Here is a 17,104-nt window from a genome sequence, read left to right as displayed (position 1 = left end):
ATCTGCATTTTTACATAAACAATAGGGAAGAGGAAGCAATCAGATACACATCTGTCTCAGGTGAGCAGAGGGATGACTGAGTTCTCTCCTTTGTCCTGTACCTGTGAAGATAAACTATCAATTTACATTGCCAGGGTGATATTCAACTGTTTCAGGGTAAAGATCTTGAGGCCCACAAGGAATTTCCTTGTGGGCAAATTGTGAGGGAGGTAAGTAGCTTTTTAATCTTTGTAGCTATCTTATCTAGGAATCAAATGGGAGGCAAGTTTGCCTGAGGCAGTTCACAGCTTGACTTTTCCCTCTGGCTTAGCGATTTTGGGGTCCAAAGACTTATTTCATTTCACAGTTGTAACAAGTTATAACAACTCTCCACTCTCTAGTACCACTTTTCTTAGTTTTCTTTGTGCTACTATAACAGGGTACTTGACTGGGTAATTTATAATGAATGGAAATTTATTAGTTTACAGTTTTGGAGGCTGGGAAGTCTAAGATTAAAAGGCCAGAATCTTGCAAGGGCCTTCTTGCTGCATCATGCTATGGTGGAAGGCATCACATGGTAGAAGAGCAAAAAGAGGGCAAGAAAAGGAGCAAGATAGGCAAATCTACTCTCCTGATAGTGAACTCACTCTCAGGAAAACAGCATTTGTCCATTCATGAGGGTGGAGCTCTAATGGACTCATCATCTCTTAAAAGTCCCACCTCGCAATGACATTATAATAGCAATTAAGGCCGGGTGCCGTGGCTCATGCCTGTAATCCCAGCACTTTGGGAGGCCGAGGCGGGCAGATCACGAGGTCAGGAGATGGAGACCACCCTGGCTAAGACAGTGAAACCCTGTCTCTACTAAAAATACAAAAAATTAACCGGGCGTGGTGGCGGACGCCTGTAGTCCCAGCTACTTGGGAAGCTGAGGCAGGAGAATGGCATGAACCTGGGAGGCGGAGCTTGCAGTGAGCAGAGATCATGCCACTACACTCCAGCCTGGGCGACAGAGGCAAAACTCCGTCTCAAAAAAAAAAAAAAAAAAAAAGCAATCAAATTTGTCATAATTTTGGAGGGGACAAACATTTAGACTATAGCAATGAACCAATATTAATAAATTACTATTAATTAAAGTCTACAGTTTATATTATAGTTTCACTCTTTGGGTTGAACTTTCTGTGAGTTTTAACTAATGCATAATGAAATGTACCCACTATTACAGTTTCTTACAGAATAATGTTAACTGCCTTAAAAATCCCCTGTGCTCCACCTATTCATCCCTCATTCCCTCTTCTGGAAATCCTGGCAACCACTTATCTCTTTACTGTCTCCATAGTTTTGTCTCTTTTCAGAATGTCATAGAATCATATAGCATGTAGCCTTTTCAGATAATCTTCTTTTAATTAGCAATATGCACTTAAGGCTCATCCAGTCTTTTTGTGGCATGATTTTAGGTTTTTTTTTTTTTTTTTTTGAGACCAAGTGTTGCTCTGTCATCCAGGCTAGAGTGCAGTGGCGTGATCTCAGCTCACTGCAACCTCCACCTCCTGGGTTAAAGTGCTTCTCCTGCCTCAGTTTCCAGAGTAGCTAGGATTACAGCCACCCACCACCATGCCCAGATAATTTTTGTATTTTTAGTAGAGATGGGGTTTCATCATGTTGGCCAGGCTAGTCTCAGACTCCTGACCTCAAGTGATCTGCCCACCACGGCCTCCCAAAGTGCTGGGATTACAGGCATGAGCCACCACACCCGGCCTGATTTTAGCTTTGAATAATATTCCATTGGATGGATGTACTAAAGTTTGTTCATCCACTCCTCTAATGAAGGACATCTTGGTTGCTTCAAATGTTTAGCAATTATGAATAAAGCTGCTACGAACATTCATGTATTGGTTTTTTAATAAATGTAAGTTTCAACTTATTTGGGTAAATACCAAGGAGCACAGTCACTGGATCTTATGTTAAGAATATATTCAGTTTTGTATAAAACTGTTAAACTGTCTTCTAGAGTGGCTATGCCATTTTACATTTCCACCAGCAATGAATGAGAGTTCCTCTTGTTCCATATTCTCACCAGCATGTGGTATCGTCAGTGTTTTGAATTTTGCTGTTCTAATAGGTGTGTAGTGGATTTAACAGATTTTTAAGGACACTTTGTACTTGGAAGTAAATTTATATTTACAGAAAAGCCACACAGGTAATACAGAGAATTCCTGTATACCACTCAACCAATCTCCTCAATGTTAACATCTTAAATTACCGTGGTATACTTGTCAAAACTAAGATACCAACGTTGATACACTGTCAGTCACTAAACTCCAGACTTTATTCATATTTCATCAGTATTTCTATTAATGTTTCCCTTTCGTTTCAGGATCCCATCCAGGATAACACATTGCATTCAGCCATATGTCTCCTTAGTTTCCTCTGGTCTATGACAGTTTCTCAGTCTTTCCTCATTTTCCATTACCTTGACAGTTTTAAGGTGCACTGGTGAGGCATTTTGTCTCTCAATCTGAGTTTATCTGATACTTACTCAGGATTAGATCAGAATTACAGGATTTGGGTAAGAATACCACAGAGGTGAAATGTCCTTCTCATCACATCCTATAATGGGGTATATGCAATAAAAATAACCTATTACTGGTGATGTTAATCTTGATCATTTGATTAAGGTGCTGTTTATCAGATTTGTTTACTATAAAGATGCTATTCCTCTCTTTTCATGCTCTATTATTTGTAAGGAAGTCACTAAGTCCAATCAATACTTGATGGTAGGGGATTATTTATATCAGTATAATAAAGTTATGTATATGTATTTTATACTTTAAATTTTGTTGCTAAAATTGTTATAGCTTTGGCCATTGGAGACGTGTTCAGGATGGCTTTCTGTCTACTTGATGTCTCTAGCCTTTTATTTTTTTGAGTACTTCCTTACTTTCAGACACTATAACATACTTCAGGCTCATATTGTATCCTCTCTGCCCCAGATATAGAATCAGCCATTTCTTCAAAAAGTCCAGATTTTTTCTATTAAGGTATGGTATTTTGAAACAAAGATCCAGGTACTAGGTGTGCTTGCTGTCACTGGTGTGTTACCACAATGATTTACTTATCTTTGAACTAAGATTATAACATGAGGAGGTATAATTTGAAAATTTGACTTTTCTTAAATTTAAATACCTGAGAGGAGTTACATCGGCAAAGTATCTTGAATTGTTCTATCTAATGGCTTAGAAAAATCATACTATTGTCAAAAATATTTTTTATTTGTGATTTTAACCTGTCTCATTTGTACCTATATTAAAAATGATTTACTGCTGGGCAGGGTGGCATGCGCCTATAGTAGCAGCTACTTGGGAGGCTGAGGCAGGAGGACTGCTTGAGTCCAGGCTTCTGAAGCCATAGTGTGCAATGATAATGCCTGTGAATAGTCACAGCACTCCAGCCTGGGTAACATAGCAATATCTCGTCACAAAAAAATAAAAATAAAAATAAAAATATTATTATAGAAATAACGGAACCATCAGGAATAGCTGTAAATGCTCATGCATCTATTCAGTTTTCTGCAATCTGGGACAGGCATATTAGTGTAGTATGGTGATAGCTTTATTTTTTCAGCTAAAATACTTTGTCTCTTTGTATAGTTCTCCGAACTGCTTTTCCCCTTATACTAATAAATACCTTTACTCAGTCTTTACATACGTAAGGTAACAAAAATAAATTAATTCACTAGTTAGCTGTTATTTGGGAGTGGTAATAGAGGAAAGTTTCCACATAACATTTAAAAAAATAGGTAAAGAAAAGTGCAGCACGACTATAGTTGTATGGAAAGCCTTATTGGTACAAGTCAAAATGGCATATCATCATCAAAATGGTCTCATGTTTAGTGGAAAAAGCTATCCTTGGACTGAAGAAACCTGGGATACATTTACAACAGCTACAAATAAAATTAAATACCTAGGAATTAACTGAAGAGGTGAAAGACCTCTACAATGAAAACTACAAAACACTGATGAAAGAACTTGAAAAGGTCACAAAAAATGGAAAGATATTCCATGTTCATGGATTGGAAGAATGAATATAGTTAAAAATGTTCAGACTACCCAAAGCAATCTACAGATTGAATGCAATACTGATCAAAATACCAATTTTGTCTGGTTTTGGTATCAGGGTAATACTGGCTCATAGAATGAGTTTGGAAGTATTCCCTCCTCAGATTTTTTGGAATACTTTAAGTAGGATTGGTATCAGCTCTTTAAATGTTTGGTAGAAATCAGCAGTGAAGCCATTAGGTTCTGTCTGGGCTTTTCTTTACTGGGAGACTTTTTATTATGGTTTTCATCTTGTTACTTGTTATAGCTCTGCTCAGGTTTTGGATTTCTTCCTGTTTCAATCTTGGTAGGTTGTATGTGCTGGAAATCTGTCCATTTCTTTTAGATTTTCCAATTTATTGGCATGTAGTTGCTCATAGTAGCCACTAATGAACCTTTCAATTTCTGCAATATCAGTTATAACATCTTCTTCTTCTTCTTTTTTTTTTTTTTTTTGAGACGGAGTCTCGCTGTGTCGCCCAGGCTGGAGTTCAGAGGCGCCATCTCGGCTCACTGCAAGCTCCGCCTCCGGGGTTCATGCCATTCTCCTGACTCAGCCTCCTGAGTAGCTGGGACTACAGGCGCCCACCAACACACCTGGCTAATTTTTTGTATTTTTATTAGAGATGGGGTTTCACCATGTTAGCCAGGATGGTCTCGATCTCCTGACCTCATGATCCGCCTGTCTTGGCCTCCCAAAGTGCTGGGATTACAGGCATGAGCCACCGTGCCTGGCCTAACATCTTCTTTTTCATCTCTGATTTTATTTGGCTCTTCTCATTTTTTTCCTTAGTCTGGCTAAAGGTTTGTCAATTTTATTTTTCAAAAAAACAACTTTTTGTTTTATTGATCTTTTGTATTATTTTCTTCATTTCAAATTCATGTATTTCTGCTCTGATATCTTTTTTTCTTCTACCAAGTTTGGTTTTGGTTTGCTCTTGCTTTTCTAGTTTTTAAGATACATTGTTAGGATGTTTATTTGGTTTTTCTTCTTTTTTTTGATGTAGGCATTTATAGATATAAACTTCCCTCTTAGTACCATTTTTGTTGTATCCCATAGGTTTTGGTATGATGTGTTTCCATTATCATTTGTTTCAAAAAATTTTTCAATTTTCTTCTTAATTTCTTTATTGACCCATTGATCATTTGTGAGCATATTGTTTAATTTTCATGTATTTGTATAGTTTCTAAAATTCCTCATTATTGACTTCTAGTTTTATTCCATTGTGGTCACAGAAGATACTTGCTATTTTTTCAATTTTTTGAATGTTTTAAGACTTATTTTATGACCTAATATATGGTTTATCCTTTAGAAAGATTCATGTTCTAAAGAAAATAATGTATATTCTGCAGTCATTCAATGAAATGTTCTGTAAATATCTGTTAGATCCATTTGGTCTATAGTGTAGACCAACATTGTTTGCATAAACAAACAAACAAAAAGAAAACTAATAAAGACCCTGCACCTTAAAAGTTAAAAACTGTCCCCCAACTTTTTAACTTTTTATTATTACTGTTTATATGTTATTGTACTGCCCACGTCTTGAAAAGTTGTTGTAGTTATTATTTTAGATTGGTTCATTGTTTAGTCTTTCTAAGTAGGATACGAGTAGTTTACACACTACAGTTACAGTGTTATAATATTCTGTGTTTTTCTGTGTACTTACTATTACCAGTGAGGTGGTTTTTGTTTTGTTTTGTTTTGAGACAGGGTGTTTTCTGTCACCCAGGCTGGAGTGCAGTGGCGCAATCTCGGTTCACCACAGCCTTGACCCTCTGAGCTCAAGGAATTGTCCCACCTCAGCCACCAAGTAGCTGGGACCACAGACACGCACCACTATGCCTGGCTAATTTTTGTATTTTTGTAGAGATGGGGTTTCAGCACGTTGCCCAGGCTGAACCAGTGAGTTTTATACCATCAGATAATTTCTTATTGCTCATGAACGCCCTTTTCTTTCTGATTGAAATACTCCCTTTAGCATTTCTTGTAGAACAGGTCTTGTGTTGATGAAATTCCTCATCTTTTGTTTGCCTGGAAAAGTCTTTATCTTTCCTTCATGTTGGAAGGATAATTTTGTTGGATATATTATTCCAGGGTAAAAGTTTTTAGCACTTTAAATATGTCATGTCACTCTCTCCCGGCCTGTAAGGTTTCCCTGAAAGTCTGCTCCAGGCATATTGGAGCTCCATAGTATGTTATTTGGTTCTTTTCTCTTGCTGCTTTTAGGATCTTTTCTTTATCCTTGACCTTTGAGAGTTTGATTATTAAATGCCCTGAGGTAGTCTTCCTTGGGTTAAATCTTCTGGGTGTTCTATAACGTTCTTGTACTTGGATATTGATATCTTCCCCTATGTTTGAAAAATTCTCTGTTATTATCACTTTGAATATTCTATCCCTATCAATTTCTCTACCTCCTCTTTAAGGCCAGTTACTCTGAAATTTGCTGTTTTGAGGCTATTTTCTAGATCTTGTAGGTTTGCTTCATTGTTTTGTTTTGTTTTGTCTTTTCTATGTATTTTCAAATAGCCTGTCTTCAAGTTCACTAATTCTTTCTTCTGCTTGATCAACTCTGCCATTAAAAGACTCGGATGTATTCTTCAGTATGCCAACTGCATTTTCAACTCTAGAATTTCTGCTTGATTCTTTTAAATTATTTCAATCTGTTTGTTAAATTTAGCTGATAGAATTCCAAATTCCTTCTCTGTGATATCTTGAATTTCTTTGAGTTTCCTAAAAACAGCTATTTTGAATTTTCTGTCTGAAAGGTCACGTATCTCTGTTTCTCTAGGGTTGATTCCTGGTGTTTTATTTAGTTCATTTGGTGAGGTCATGTTTTCCTGGATCATCTTGATATTTATAGATGTTCGTCTGTGTCTGGGTATTGAAGAATTAGGTGTTCATTATAGTCTTCAGAGTCCAGGCTTGTTTGTGTCCATAGTTCTTTAGAAGGCTTTCCAGATATTTGAAAGGACTTGGGTGTTGTGATCTAACCTGTATCTGCTTTTTGGCACCCAAAGCTCGGTAAACTGTGGTTCTTGCAGACTTGTAGAGGTATACTGCCTTGATTGAACAAGATCCAAGAGAATTCTCTGGATTACCATATAAAGACTCTTTGTTCTCTTCCCTTACTTTCTCTCAAACAAATGGAGTCTCTTCCTCTCTGTTTTGAGCCACCTGGAACTGGGGATGGAGTGACACAGGAATCCTGTGGTCACTACCCCTGGGACTGTACTGGGTCAGACCTGAAGCCAGCACAGCACTGAGTCTCACCCAGGCCTGCTGCAACCACTCCCTGGCTACCACCTGTGGTCACTCGAAGCCCTGGGGCTCTACAATCAGCAAGTGGCAAAGCTAGCCAGGCCTGTGTCCTTTTCTTCAGGGTGGCGAGTTCCCCTAGGCCCCAGGCAGGTCCAGAGGCGCCATCTGGGAGCCAGGGACTACTGTCAAAAACCTTAGAAGCCTACCTGGTGTTCTACTATACTGCAGCTGAGCTGGCACTCAAATCACAAGACACAACACTTTCCACTCTTCCTTCCCCTTTCCAAAGGCAGAGGAGCCTCACCTTGTGGCCATCACTACCTCAGACCCACAGGGTGTACTGCCAGACTACCACCAATGTTCCCTTAAGGCCCAAGGGCTCTTCAGTTAGCTTGCGGTGAATGCCGCCTGCCCTAGGACTCACCTCTCAGGGGAGTGGGCTCCCCTTCTGGCCCAGAGCAGGTCCAAAAATGCTATGCAAGAGTGAAGTCCTAGAGTCCTGGGAACCCCAAGAGTCTGCTTGATGCTCTACCCCACTGTGACTGAGCCGGGACCCAAGGTGCAAGACAAAGTCCCACTTTTATCAAAAAGAAGTCTTGCCCTGTAGTCACCACAACTGGGAATGTGCTGAGTCTCCCCTGAAGCCAGCAAGTCTCAGAATCTCACCCAAGGCCCTCAACATAGTACCTGGGTATTGCTGCTGGTTATTTAGGGCTCAAGGGATCTTCAGTTAGCAGGTGATGAATCCTGCCAGGACTGAGCCCTTCCCTTTAAAGCAGCAGATTTCCTTATGTCCCAAGGTGTGTCTAGAAATGTACTGAAGCTAGGGCCTGGAAGGGGAGTTCAAAACTCTGAATGGTGCCCTGTCCTGCTGTGGCTGAGCTGGTATCCAAGATACAAAATAATGTCCTCCCCACTTTTCCATCTCCTCTCCTCAAATTGAAGGAAGAGGTCTCTATTGGAGCTGTGAGCTGTGCAGCCTGGGTTTAGGGGTGGGGTGATGTCAGTACTCCCTTAGCTGTCCCAGCTGGTATCTCAGTAGGTCACATGTCCCCTCCAGTCTACTGTCTGTGGGCTCATTTTGGCACTAGGACTCACCTAGGTGTTGCAGTCCTTGTGGCCTAGACTGCCTTTCAAGTTTATTTGGAGCCCCAGAGCACTGTAGACTGTGGTGATGAGGCTTGCAGGAATTGAAGTTCCCATCAGTGGGATATGCAATTCCCCTCTAAATAGGGCTCGTTTAAATGCTCCCTCCTTGGGTGGGTGTCAGCTGAGTTTGGTCTGGTTTTGCTTTTTGCTATAATAATGGCAGCACTGAGTTCAATGTCTTACAATTGCTGGCTCTCCCTCTTCTCATGGCACAGAAATATTCTCTGCACCATGCTGCTGCTTCTGGGAGATGGAAGGGGGGTAGCATGGGCCATCCAAGACTATTTCTTCTACCTCTTCAGTGCCTCTTCCAGGGATATAGAGTTAAAACCAGGTATTGTGAGTTCTCACCCAATTTTTGGTTCATACAAATGTGCTTTTTTTGTGCGTAGAAAGTTGTTAAATCGGTGTCCTTGTTGGGGGTGGACAATCAGTGGAGCTTTCTTTTCTGCCATCTTGCTCCACCCATCTCTGTAATCACAGCACTTGTATTAGTTTGTTTTGTGTTGCTATTAAGGAATACTTGAGACAGGGTAATTTATGAATAAGAGATTAACTTGGCTCACAGTTCTGTAAGCTGTACAGGAAGCATGGTGCCAGCATCGGCTCGGCTTCTGGTGAGGCCTCAGGAAGTTTTTACTTATGGTGGCAGCAAAGAGGAGCCAGCATGTCACATGGTGAGAGAGGGAACAAGAGTGAGGGGAGGAGGTGCCAGGGTCTTTGGAACAATTCAATCTCATGATCTCACAGGAGCAAACAGAGTAAGAACTCACTCATTACCATGGGTAGGCACCAAGCTATTCATGAGAGATCTGCCCCCATGACTCAAATACTCTCCCCTAAGCTGTACTTCAAATATTGGGGATCACTCTTCAACATGAAATTTGAGGGAACAAACATCCAAACTGTATCAGTATTACTGGGAGTGAACTGGAAAGACAGGAGGTAGCAATCAGGGAGTGAGGTGCTCAAAATGAGAATATGGAGGGCTTGCTGTTATTGGTAATGACAAGGCTCAGTGTATTGGCTCAGTATATGACCAAGAGATTTAGTGTCTTTGGATGAAAAAGAGTAGGTCAAGTGTTGGAAAGACAGCCTTGTCTACCTTGGAAGGATATTGTGATAACTAATAATTGACACAGAACCTGGAGTTAAAATATTCAAGGCAAGGCCAGGTGCGGTGGCTCACACCTGTAATCTCAACACTTTGGGAGTCCAAGGCGGGTGGATCATGAGGTCAGGAGTTCAAGACTATCCTGGCCAACATGGTGAAACCCTGTCTCTACTAAAAATACAAAATACAAGCCGGGCGTGATGGTGGGTGCCTGTAATCTCAGCTACTCAGGAGGCTGGGCAGGAAAATCACTTGAACCCGGGAGGCAGAGGTTGCAATGAGCTGAGACCGCACCACTGCACTCTAGCCCAGGTGACAGAGCAATACTCCATGTCAAAAAAACAAAAAAACAAAAACAAACAAACAACAACAAAAATATATATATATATATATATATATATATATATTCAAGGCATGAAGGGAAACAGTCCAAGATTCTATAGATAACCAAAATAAGAACTTCTGCAATGCTTTTTTTCTATCAGATTTGCAAAAATAAAAAAGAATGATAGGTTCTAGTATTTGCCAAGCATGGGAGGAGTATGGTATAACATTTTCACAGGCAGCCTAGCAACATTTATCTTAATTCGCATACTCAGCAATTCCATTATGGAAAACTTATCCTACAAAAATAGTTGCAAGAGAACGCAAAGACATTTGTACAATAATGTTCAGCTGCAGAAATGCTTACAATAGTAAAATACTAAAAAGAATCTAGATATTCATCAACAGACAATTAGCGAAATAAAGTATACACTCATCAATGAAAAATCATGCAACCATGAAAAAGAATGAGGGGACTGGCCGTGGTGGCTCATGCCTGTAATCTCAGCACTTTTGGGAGGCTGTGGTAGGTGGATCACTTGAGGTCAGTAGTTTGAGACCAGCCTGGCCAACATGGTGAAACCCCGTCTCTACTAAAAATAAAAAAAATTAGCAAGGTGTGGTGGCGGGCACCTGTAATCCCAGCTACTTGGGAATCTGAGGCAGGAGAATCACTTGAACATGGGATGTGGAGACTGAAGTGAGCCAAGATCGCCCCATTGCACTCCAGCCTGGGCAACAAGAGCAAAACTCTGTCTCAAAAATAAACAAATAAATAAATGAAGGGGTACTACATGTACAGACATAAAACAATCTCCATTGTATTTTATTAAGTGTGGGACAAAAGACATAAAATGGCACAAATTCTTTTTGTTGTTGAAAAAATTAAAAATCTTGGATTTTATAAGCTTGTACAGGTTCTAGAATAAGAAAAAATTAAGGTACACTGTTACAAAATCAATAAAAGAAAATTAGTTGTTCAAAAGGAATCATTAAGACTTTGTCAGGGCTTTGTGGAATGCTCCAGTGGCCTAAAGAACCCTGGTTTCTTCCCTGGGAACAGTTGAAGAATAAAGACAGCAGGAATTTGAAGTTCACCTCAGCCAAACACTAACTTCCCTTATAGACAAGCACAAAGGTCTTGGACATGGGTCTGGCACTATGTCCTCTCTTCCTCTCTGACTGCACCCACCTCACCCCTCATCACTCTCCACACTCCAGCCACTAGCCGTTTTCCTCTATTCTCTAATGTACTGAGTTTATTACTACTTCTTGCAGTCGTACTTAATATTTTCATTGTCTTTAATGCAGATCTTTGCATGGCTGGCTTCTTTTTTTTTTTTTTTTTTTTGAGACGGAGTCTGGCTTTGTTGCCCAGGCTGGAGTGCAGTGGCAATCTCAACTCACTGCAAGCTCCGCCTCCCGGGTTCACGCCATTCTCCTGCCTCAGGCTCCGGAGTAGCTGGGACTACAGGCACCTGCCACCACGCCCGGCTAATTTTTGTATTTTTAGTAGAGATGGGGTTTCACCGTGTTAGGCAGGATGGTCTTGATCTCCTGACAACATGATCTGCCTGCCTTGGCCTCCCAAAGTGCTGGGACTACAGGCATGAGCCACCACACCCGCCCACATGGCTGGCTTCTTGTCAATCAAATCTCCACTCAAACATCACCTTTCAGATAAATGCTCTGCTTCCCTGACTTTATATTCATTGTTTTATTTATTTTATAGTATTTATCACTCTCAAAAGATACTTTATTTGTTTGCCTGTTTGTTATTGTGTATGGCCCCCAACCCCCAACAGGAGGAACCTGCTATGTTTAGTTCACCACTGTACTTACTAATATTTAGAAAAGTGCCTGGTGTATATGGGGTACTTACTATTTGAGTGAATGAATGAAGAAATGGCTAGGAAGTAGTCATTCATCTAAATAACTAAGGCTGATTCTTCTGGCTTGCCCCAGATTGAGCCTGTAGCAAATTCCTGAGACATCTAATTTAAAAAACTGCATTTAATGGCAAACTTCTGTTCCAACAGAATAAGCATGATAGTAAGGCTTCTTTGTTTGTGTGCAGGTGTGGGGTGATAAGGTGGTGGTGGTGGTATATCCCATGCTTCACATACCACAGCCTAACTTCTGAGCATTCTTTGTTTCTCCTTCCACTCAAACCAACTCTGCTAGTTCCAACTGGGTTCACAATTTAGCTCAAACATTACCATGTCTACAGCTTGAAATAAATTAGATTCGGAATACAACAAATCAAAATTTACAATAAGAACAAGAGATCAGTGGCTATTTGTTAATTTCTTATAATTGTACTTTCTTTTTCATTTTTAATATTAACAACTCCCAAACCGTGACATTTGAATAATATTGACTCCACTCATAGACTTAAGCCAGATTTAGGAATGGGCACGTAACAGCTGGCTTAAGCCAATGAAAACATTGCATTTCTTGGCCTTGTCAACTAAAATAGGATTGGGCATGTGATCTAAACTGTATCAATGCAAGTAATTCAGTATTTTTGTTGCAAAAATTGGGTATGGATTCTCTATTTTGTACTGGCTTGGTGCTTGGTGGTATGGGTATATGAAGCTTGGAACAGCTTATGGCAATGAGGAGAGAAACTGGAGCTACTGGGATGTCCTATCAGGATGGAGTAAATCCAGAGGAAGTAGAATTGAGAGACAAAATGATGATGATGTGTGAACGCTGGATCAAGCCACATCTGAAAAGGGATCATTCCATTTCTGTATCCTGAAATCAAAATATTCTTAACTGATATCAAGGAACACAAAGGCCTTCAGTCAGGCTCTACTTCTATCTCTGCTATCTGAGAAACAACCTTTAGGAGATGTTGTCAGTGTTCTGTCCAGAAGCCCTTTTACCATTTCCGGGCATCACTTCCCTTTGGTATAACAGCCACACTCCCTTTAGCTACTGGAGCCACTTGGGCCACAAGTGAAAGAGAGCCTGGAAGTTTTCCAATGACTGTCTAGTCCAGGGGTAGGAAAGTCCAGTTCCCTTGCCTTGGTTTGGACAACCTTGTGGTATAAAGTATACTCCAGAGTTCCCATGCAAGACAACTTTTGTCTGAGGCTGCACTGTGCCAGGCTTCCTTCTCTTTCCTGTCCTGACCTTCCTTTATAAACACTTGCATACAAGTCTTCATCTCCTAGCCTAAGATGGTCTCCTCAATGTGTGTGCATAGGTCGATCACTTGGCAAAAAAATCTAATAAAAATATTAGAACTCAGAGAATAAATGCTCTATTCACTTCTGAATTTCACTAGTGGATATCGTACTTTCAAAAAATGCAATTATGAAAGTGTTCAATGTAAGAATTAATTTGTGTTGGCTCCAGAGAGAATAGAGAGAGCCTGATTGCACTGCAGGTTCAGGCTCTTCCTACCAAAAATTCAGTTTTGAGTGTGTGAGTGTTTCCCAAAATATATACTGTTTTAAAATTTCAAATTCATAAAAACTTATAGTCTTCCAGATTTTAGCTTTTGAAAATGGAGGGTTCTTTCTCAAATACTTGAATCCTATATATCAAGGTCTCTGCTTACAATATTATTCTTTCTCACAGTGTGCTATATATACTGTGGTAGATTTGCTATCTGAGATGCAAGAAAGTGCACTGCAGTTGGAGAATATTCAACTTAGAAACTACTAATTGTGCTTTCTAAGTTTAATTTGTGTTATGAGTATTTTCTTAGTTAAAAAAGAAACAAAAGAAAACATGGACTAATAATATATTGAAATAATGCCACCACATATATTTAATCTGTGATAAGATGGAATTAAACAACAAAGTGCTTTCTAATCAAGTATTTAGATAGAACCATGCAGGTTTCTGGCATTAAATTTTATGTTCTTACTCTCATATGCATAAATATGAGGTACCAGATATCTGCCATATTAAGTCAGCATTATGCTACTCATGGAAAAATAATTATTTCATTTTGAAAAGTTGGTATCTAGGTCCATATAAGTAGTCAAAAAGTAAGAAGCATCAAACTGAATTTTGGTGAAGTTTTTCAGATAGGAGTAATTTAGTATAGTTAAAAAGTAACAACTATAGGCCATGAAACCCCTTAAAGGAATTTGCCTTATTGTAATCACATGTTAGAAAACCTCAAGTGTTGGCTGGGTGCGGTGGCTCACGCCTGTAATCCCAGCACTTTGGGAGGCTGAGGCAGGCGGATCACGAGGTCAGGAGATTGAGACCATCCTGGCTAACACGGTGAAACCCCATCTCTACTAAAAATACAAAAAAATTAGCCGCGCGTGGTGGCGGGTGCCTGTAGTCCCAGCTACTCGGGAGGCTGAGGCAGGAGAACGGCACGAACCCAGGAGGTGGAGCCTGCAGTGAGGGGAGATCATGCCACTGCACTCCAGCCTGGGCGACAGAGCAAGACTCCACCTCAAAAAAAAAAAAAAGAAAAGAAAAGAATAAAAGAAAACCTCAAGTGTTATTGGTAATCAGGTATGTACTATTTATATGTATCCTAATGGTAATCTGACCATGATTTTGATATTCTTTTTGTGGACCTGTAAACCCGTGTGATCTGATTAGTTTAGATCATCACCAGTAAGAATAATTGCTTTAATTCAATCTGTAGTCTGGAAGTTATTTAGTTACTCAATGTTCTTAAGACTGGGGCTCTTGCATACACTGCTTTCTATGACACTTTTAATGTATTCTGTTAATAAACACTATTTTTCTTCCTAGTGGATAAAGTCGATAGATAAGTGGCTCATCTCTATTACATAATCTGGTGAGTTGTTGAAGGAGGTTTGTATACTGTACATCATGACTGATGCTGTTTTTCTTGGGTTGGAATGCATACACATAGGCATTGTTTTGCTTAGGTATTGGGTTTTCCACTACAATTTTACTTGATGGTAATCTTTACATAAAACCTCTCCCAGTTTCCTTATTTAAAAATTCGGCATTAAAAGAATGACCATTGAGGTCAGTGTGCGCCGCGGGTGCGGGGGGCTCAAGAACCGAGCGGAGCTGGTTGAGCCTTCGAAGTCCTAAAATGCGCGGCCGTGTTATTGATTGAATTCCGCCGGCGCGGGAGCCTCTGCAGAGAGCGCGAGAGATGAAGATGGGCAGACGGATTCATTTAGAGCTGGAACAGGACGTCCTCTGATATGAAAGAACTTGTCCTGGACAACAGTCGGTCGAATGAAGGCAAACTCGAAGGCCTCACAGATGAATTTGAAGAACTGGAATTCTTAAGTACAATCAACGTAGGCCTCACCTCAATCGCAAACTTACCAAAGTTAAACTTAAGGAGCTTGAACTAAGCGATAACAGAGTCTCAGGGGTTGTGGAAGTATTGGCAGAAAAGTGTCCGAACCTCACGCATCTAAATTTAAGTGGCAACAAAATTAAAGACCTCAGCACAACAGAGCCACTGAAAAAAGTTTGAAAACATCAAGAGCTTAGACCTTTTCAATTGCGATGTAACCAACCTGAACGACTACCGAGAAGATGTGTTCAAGCTACTCCCGCAACTCACGTATCTCGACGGCTATGACCCGGACGACAAGGAGGCCCCTAACTTGGATGCTGAGGGCTACGTGGAGGGCCTGGATGAGGAGGATGAGGATGAGGATGAGGAGGAGTATGATGAAGATGCTCAGGTAGTGGAAGACGAGGAGGACGAGGAGGAAGAGGAGGAGGAAGGTGAAGAGGAGGACGTGTGTGGAGAGCAGGAGGAGGATTAAGAAGGTTATAACGATGGAGAGGTAGATGATGAGGAAGATGAAGAAGAGCTGGGTGAAGAAAGGAGTCAGAAGCGAAAACGAGAACCTGAAGATGAGGGAGAAGATGATGACTAAGTGGAATAACCTATTTTAAAAATTCCTGTTGTGATTTGACTGTTTTTACCCATATCCCCTCCCCCCCTCCAATCCTGCCCCTTGAAACTTATTTTTTTTCTGATTGTAACATTGCTGTGGGAAGGAGAGGGGAAAGGTGTACTGGGGGTTTCGGGGGGAGGGAGGGCGGGTGGGGGTGTAATAAAATACTATTTTTACTGCCAAAAAAAAAATGAACATTAAGCAGTAAATGAAGTCTTGCTGTCAGGAACAGTATAGCAAGAAATATTTCCTGCTTACAAAATCACTTTATTGGGAGTAGTTGTCTTCCTCACTACTGGGCAACCTTTTATTAAGGTATTTCAATATGCATCCTGCTTTAATTAGCTATGCAAATAGTACACCACCTTCAGGAGCAAATGCTACTGAGAACCAAGCCACACTTGGGGAGCCAATTCCCAGATCTACAATTCAGTAATGAGATTATTTTGGGCAAAACTTTCATGTTTCTGTGGTTCTCTTTCTTTTCTTGGAAATTTGGGAATAGACTATGTTGCCTATGCAATTCTGTCACTTAATTCCTTTCTATTTTGCATTATAATTATTTATAAACTAATTTTGCCTTACCAGTGTATAAGCTACTTCAAGGCAGCAGCTAATGTAGTATCTGGCAAATGACCAATAATCACTGGATGGATGATTCATAAAGCAAATATTTTCAGTAAATATTTGTATATTTAATGCTCAAGGAAAACAGCAGTATTGGATTTTAATTCAGTATAGTGATAAAAGCTCTGAAGAATAAACATTTTTAGTTTTTAAGCTCCTTGAAGGCAGAAGCTATATACAAATGTCAATTTTTTATGCTCAGGTAAGGGTGGGATGTACCAAAAGATATTTAATTAATGCCTTTGAGTCAATCTAAAAGGAGAATAATTCATAACATAATCAGAATTTTTTAAATTCCAAACTAGTTCTTACTATGGCATTTGCCCCCTTTCCACTTTTTCCTCCCCTCTGAGAACTGGAAGAGTCCCTTGAATGACCTCTTTAAATGCTAGGCTTTCTCTATAGCACATTAGTATAAAATCTTTTTCTCCTTCTGAAAACTGGAGGGAGATTCCTGAATGATTGATTGGTGAGGTGTCCCCTGGACACTCTGGTGCAAACACCATGCAACCACTGATTGATGTGCTCGCTCTTTCACAAACAGATTCATTTTCTCTTTTCTAACACACAATTTATTCATCCCATGATGCATTTATGCATCCATTATCACTGCCTTTCAATTTTTAAGCAGGTGAAAAGATGAAAAGTTAATGCTTATAAGGTGGTAAGGCAAGCC

The 17,104-nt window shown here is 40.0% G+C and overlaps 1 pseudogene; it reads left to right on the top strand.

Moving 5' to 3' along the window:
- Positions 1-15,035: 15,035 nt before the first annotated feature.
- Positions 15,036-15,796, top strand: LOC116481619 (acidic leucine-rich nuclear phosphoprotein 32 family member A-like; annotated as a pseudogene).
- Positions 15,797-17,104: the final 1,308 nt, after the last annotated feature.

Source organism: Hylobates moloch, unplaced genomic scaffold (assembly GCF_009828535.3).
Source record: "Hylobates moloch isolate HMO894 unplaced genomic scaffold, HMol_V3 SCAFFOLD_14, whole genome shotgun sequence".
In the NCBI taxonomy this organism is placed as follows: Eukaryota; Metazoa; Chordata; class Mammalia; order Primates; family Hylobatidae; genus Hylobates; species Hylobates moloch.
This window is presented reverse-complemented; position numbering and strand designations above follow the sequence as displayed.